Below are 6,475 nucleotides of genomic sequence, written 5' to 3'. Positions count from 1 at the left end.
GGTCCTGAAGACGGCATCAGCCAGGGCCGGTCCAGGGTATAAAGAAACACAGCTGGTGACAGAAGAGTAAAGGATAGAGGGAAAAAAAAAAAAAAAATCTCTGGACCAGGGACCCAAAGACTCTGCTTCTAGAATTTTCTCTGCACCTGACTTCCTGAATGACTCCGAGTGTCCAGTTTCCCCTGCTGGACCTCAGGCTTTCTGTCTATATGATGAAGGGACCGAAAAGGTGGTGACTAAGGACCTCCGTGCTCTGTGGTCTGCAGATCTCGATTATGCATCTCAGATTAACCCATGGGGCAGAGAGTAGATTGTGCATCCTGGCAAGAGCTGCAGCATGGCCTGTCGGCGTTCCCGAACTTTCTGGTTGTCTCTTTACAGGCAGTCAGACGCGACTGAAGTTTCAGGCATTTCAAGAAAACCAAATTCCTTTAACAGTGTGAGGGGGATTTGCAACAAAGCTCCTCAGTAAACTGAAGCCACAGAAATGAGACAGGCCACAAGCAAACAAGACTCCTCTTGGAGTCTTGTACGTCTCCTTGTATAATGGGTGAAATCACATCTTTTGCAAGTTGTGCATCATCCGTGAAGACTTTCTTCTTCTAATGATCGGCTGTCACTCTGTCTTTGTAAAGTGGGTAATGGAATTATTTTTAAAGCTTTCACTTAACAGCCTTGCTCTTTGTAAAGACCCGCTTGAGAAATGCAAGCATCTTTAGCTAGGGAAGTGACAACTGTCTCTGACATTAAATAGATCTCTTTCTTACCTGTCCTGTTAAACATGCGGGATATCAAACTCCTCTTCCCTATGACAGCGGTTTAGATTCATGCTACACGTTGTGTAGAACGTAGGGTGCACAGCTGGTGAACACACTGGGAGGTACATAGAGCCACATCAGTGTTACATTTAAAGACCTTTTAACAGCACGTCTGAAGATGAAAATGCTGCCTCTGGAGGTTAAAAGTTTCTCGTTACTGGAGATGATCAAGAAAAGACCATTAGGCAGGATATTACAGAGGGATGTGTCAGTCGGAGAACTGAACACGCTGCCTTCAAAAAGCCCTTCCCACTCTGAGATCTCCCCCCTTAGCATAATCTTCCCTTCACCTGAATTCCTACGACACAAAAGCAGGGTGGGGGATCCTCAATGCCATTTTAATCGTCATGCGCCTTTGCCAAGAAGATAAAACCAGGAAGGTCTGACTACAAATATGTGCAGCCAAAGAAATGGGTTTGAAGTCATGTGCAGTGGCCTCGAGGGTCCTAGCACCCGAGGGGAGAGAAGAGAGAGTATGTGTGTGTGTGTGTGTGTGTGTGTGTGTGTGTCCGTGGTGTGTGTGTGTGTGTCCGTGGTGTGTGTGTGTGTCCGTGGTGTGTGTGTGTGTGTGTGTGTGTGTGTGTGTGTGACTCCATCCGTACTACTTAGCTGTGCTGGGCTCTTTGTCTTCTGCATTTAATATTTTATTTTTGAAAATCACAGGCTTAAATTAGTCTTAGTGGTTCATACTCGGAAATAATGTTGGTATTATGTTTTAGCCTAGCGTTACTTCAAGGTTAAATAATACAACTCATATTTCAATTTTTTTCTCATGATACACCATTAGAGACCTATGAGAAAAATGCCAAAAACTTCACATCATCCTTTCAAAAGTTTAGAGAAATTTTTTTTAAATGTTTAGGGGTTTCTGGTTCGTGACAAAAACCTGAACATACATATTTACCTCCTCTTGCTTCCAGTTGAAAGGCACAACAGAAAAATAAATGGCAGAGCATAAAGTCATGGAAAGGTAGAGAACAGAACTAGGGATATCAGCACCCCAGGACACTTGACAGATTCCTGAAAGATGACAAGTAGATGGCTTGTCAGGAACAGCTAACCCTGAGTGGAGAAGGTAAATGACCAGAAGAGAAGAGAAGATTGCAGCAGAGGTGGAGATATTTTAATAAAAGTCTAAACAGATTCCAAATTTGAACTCTGTGCGTATGCAAAGCCAAGAACTCAGGAGTAGTATCCATGCTATTTAATAAAGAAAAAACTCTTCATGGTATATCTGAACTATTCAATCTTCTCTCTGTATACAGAGCAACACTTGAAAAATAAGGAAAAAATCATTTGAAATTTATAATAAAATCATCATTGGCCAAAAAAAAAAAATCCATAGAAATTATGAAAGATAAAATCAGGGATATCCCCCCAGAAAGGAGAACAAAATTAAAAAAAAGAATGAAAGAGGAAAATTAAGTGATAAGGAAGAATAATTCAAGATGTTCATAATCTAATAGATGCTCTAGGAAAAAAGAACAGAGAGAAACAAAAAGGGAAATTATCAAATAAATAATAGAATAATAGAATTAAAATTTCCAGAACGGAAGACCACCAAACCTCAAGTTGCAAAGACCACTAAAGGCCAAGAAGCAGAATGAATGAAACACGACCCACATTTCAATGCATATATCCCTGTGAAAGTTTAGCATGTCGAGAATAGGAAGACAAGCTTAGATGTTTAGAGAAAAAGAAAGAAAACTAAACAAAACAAAATTGTTTTAATTAAACCAAAAAAAAAAAAAAGCTAATCAGATTACCAACAGACCTCTCATCAACAGCATCAGATACAAATGGAGAAGCCCTTAAACATTATGGAATTAAGGCATTTTCGTTTATACAAGAACTCAGAAAGTTTCTCTTCATCCACTTTCTGGAGGTAAAATAGTTGAGGGTACACTGCAGCAAAATAATAAATATAAAGACGCTAAAAAGGAAAACATTAGAGTCAAGAAACAGAAACTAATCCAAAAGTAAATGAAAAAAAAAATCTTATTCACACTGCATAACAGCAGGTTGGGAAAGCAATCGGTCCAAAAGAAATCATTAGACAATTAATATGACTGATTGAAAATATGGATATTATTACATATTATAAAGAAGACATATACTTGTTTGGTAATCAAGAAAAAAAAGCAATTGAAAACACCAAGAGAAATACAAAACTATACTACAAATTTAAGAACCAAACAAAGCAAACTAAAATATGAGATGATTTGGAGCATTGAGTGAAGCAAAAGAAAAAAGAATCACTTTGAATATATTGTTTGGATCTCTCTTAATCACACACTATTAGTGACAAAGTGTTCTATTTTCTTTCCTTATTGGTCCAGACACAGTAGTTGATCTAACAGTGAATAATATTAATATGATCAAATATTTAAAATTCTGCTTGTTGGTTTCCATGTATAAAGTTCACATATAGATTAAAAATGAAAGAATTAATCATAGTACAGATAGAACATAACTATTTTGTAAACCTCAACAATGTAAGTCACTACAGAGCTGCCATATTAGACCTTGGAAAGTGTTAAATGGATGAGGGACAGAGAGTGACAATGTTCTCACCCTATCATACAGGAGAAGATGATTCGTGAAATAAGAAATAGAAGTTTAAGTATGTCATCATTTAAAATAGGCAAGTGGATAAATAAATGAATAGACCTATAACTAAGATATTTAGAACTATGGCACAAACTTGAAGAGTGACAGAAGTCAGAAAAGGCTAAAAATAATTACCACTGGGAAATGGACTTGGGGAGAGAATTACCTTTTCCTTCCATAAATTTTCTGCACCTTTTATAAATTTTTCATATGTGCATGAATTGTTTTGTAAATGATAATAATAATATTTAAAAATTAAATTGCCCTGTTCCAAGAAGGTAACGTTTATTGAGACCCTCATATAAAGGCATCCCATACATCATCTTGGCTTCCTCGCCATAAAACAAGTACGATGTGGTCATTATCTTCTCTAAACATGATTTTCTTCATTGGTAAAATATTGATGGTAAGTTGGTCAAACAGTTCACCAGTTGTGTGATGCTAACTCCCCTCAGCTATGCCAGGCTTCCTCAGGAGGGCGCTCTACACAGACCCATGTATCAAGACTAAACAGACAGGTTCTAATCCTGTCTTTATGGCAAGCTTGGTTCATGGCTTTGAGCACCTGTTTCATCTCAATTGTCTTAGTCTTTGAAAGGATGAATGGACCTGAACAGAGAAATATCTAGGACTTTGTATCTTTAAATATAGTCCCTTTTCATTCACACCCCTCCATTCCCAACCCCAGCCCCACACACTCACAGAGAAGTACAGACTTCAGAATTAGGTAATTCTATTAGCTTTGTAAACTTAGGCTGGCTACTTAACCTCTCTGAGACAATTTATTCATTTATTTTATTTTATTTTATTTTCTATTTTTTATTGTTATGTTAATCACCATACATTACATCATTAGTTTTTGAGGTAGTGTTCCATGATTCATTGTTTGTGCATAACACCCAGTGCTCCACGCAGAATGTGCCCTCTTTAATACCCATCACCAGGCTAACCCATCCCCCTCTAGAACCCTCAGTTTGTTTCTCAGAGTCCATCGTCTCTCATGGTTCGTCTCCCCCTCTGACTTACTCCCCCTCATTCTTCCCCTCCTGCTATCTTCTTCTTCTTTTTTTTTCTCTTAACATATATTGCATTATTTGTTTCAGAAGTACAGATCTGTGATTCAACAGTCTTGCACAATTCACAGCACTCACCATAGCACATACCCTCCCTGATGTCTATCACCCAGCCACCCCATCCCTCCCACCCCCCACCACTCCAGCAACCCTAGTGTGTTTCCTGAGATTAAGAATTCCTCATATCAGTGAGGTCATATGATACATGTCTTTCTCTGATTGACTTATTTCACTCAGCATAACACCCTCCAGTTCCATCCACGTCGTTGCAAATGGCAAGATCTCATTCCTTTTGATGGCTGCATAATGTTCCGTTGTGTATATATACCAATTCTCCTATATCCATTCATCTGTCGATGGACATCTTGGCTCTTTCCGCAGTTTGGCTATTGAGGACATTGCTGCTATAAACATTGGGGTGCACGCACCCCTTCGGATCCCTACATTTGTATCTTTGTGGTAAATACCCAGTAGTGCAATTGCTGGATCCTATGGTAGCTCTATTTTCAACTCTTTGAGGAACCTCCATACTGTTTTCCAGAGGGGTTGCACCAGCTTGCATTCCCACCAACAGTGTAGGGGGGGTCCCCTTTCTCCGCATCCCTGCCAACATCTGTCATTTGGTTAATTGTAGCCATTCTGACTGGTGTGAGGTGCTATCTCATTGAGGTTTTGATTTGGATTTCCCTGATGCCGAGTGATGTTGAGCACTTTTTCATGTGTCTGTTGGCCATTTGGTTGTCTTTGGAAAAATGTCTGTTCATGTCTTCTGCCCATTTCTTCATTGGATTATTTGTTCTTTGGGTGTTGAGTTTGATAAATTCTTTATAGATTTTGGATACTAGTCCTTTATCTGATATGTCATTTGCAAATATCTTCTCCCATTCTGTCTGTTGTCTTTTGGTTTTGTGGACTGTTTCTTTTGCTGTGCAAAAGCTTTTTATCTTGATGAAATCCCAATAGTTCATTTTTGCCCTTGCTTCCTTTGCCTTTGGCGATGTTTGTAGGAAGAAGTTGCTGCGGCTGAGGTCGAAGAGGTTGCTGCCTGTGTTCTCCTTTAGGATTTTGATGGGCTCCTGTCTGACGTTTAGGTCTTTCAACCATTTGGAGTCTATTTTTCCGTGTGGTGTAAGGAAATGGTCCAGTTTCATTCTTCTGCATGTGGCTGTCCAATTTTCCCAACACCATTTGTTGAAGAGACTGTCTTTTTTCCATTGGCCATTCTTTCCTGCTTTGTCAAAGATGAGTTGACCATAGAGTTGAGGGTCCATTTCTGGGCTCTCGATTCTGTTCCATTGATCTATGTGTCTGTTTTTGTGCCAGTACCATACTGTCTTGATGATGACAGCTTTGTAATAGAGCTGGAAGTCCGGAATTGTGATGCCACTAGCTTTGCTTTTCTTTTTCAATATTCCTCTGGCTATTCGGGGTCTCTCTGGCTCCATACAAATTTTAGGATTATTTGTTCCATTTCTTTGAAAAAAGTGGATGGTATTTTGATAGGGATTGCATTGAATGTGTAGATTGCTCTAGGTAGCATCGACATCTTCACAATGTTTGTTCTTCCAATCCATGAGCATGGAAGGTTTTTCCATTTCTTTGTGTCTTCCTGAATTTCTTTCATGAGTATTTTATAGTTTTCTGAGTACAGATCCTTTGCCTCTTTGGTTAGATTTATTCCTAGGTATCTTATGGGTTTGGGTGCAATTGTAAATGGGATCGACTCCTTGATTTGTCTCTCTTCTGTCTTGTTGTTGGTGTATAGGAATGCCACTGATTTCTGTGCATTGATTTTATATCCTGCCACTTGACTGAATTCCTGGATGAGTTCTAGCAGTTTTGGGGTGGAGTCTTTTGGGTTTTCCACATACAGTATCCTATCATCTGCAAAGAGTGAGAGTTTGACTTCCTCTTTGCCGATTTGGATGCCTTTGATTTCTTTTTGTTGTCTGATTGCTGTGGCTAGGACTTCTA

This window comes from Callorhinus ursinus, unplaced genomic scaffold, assembly GCF_003265705.2.
Source record: "Callorhinus ursinus isolate GAN/ISIS: 27379988/994484 unplaced genomic scaffold, GSC_fseal_2.0 scaffold10, whole genome shotgun sequence".
NCBI lineage: Eukaryota > Metazoa > Chordata > Mammalia > Carnivora > Otariidae > Callorhinus > Callorhinus ursinus.
Note: the sequence above shows the minus strand (reverse complement) of the source record.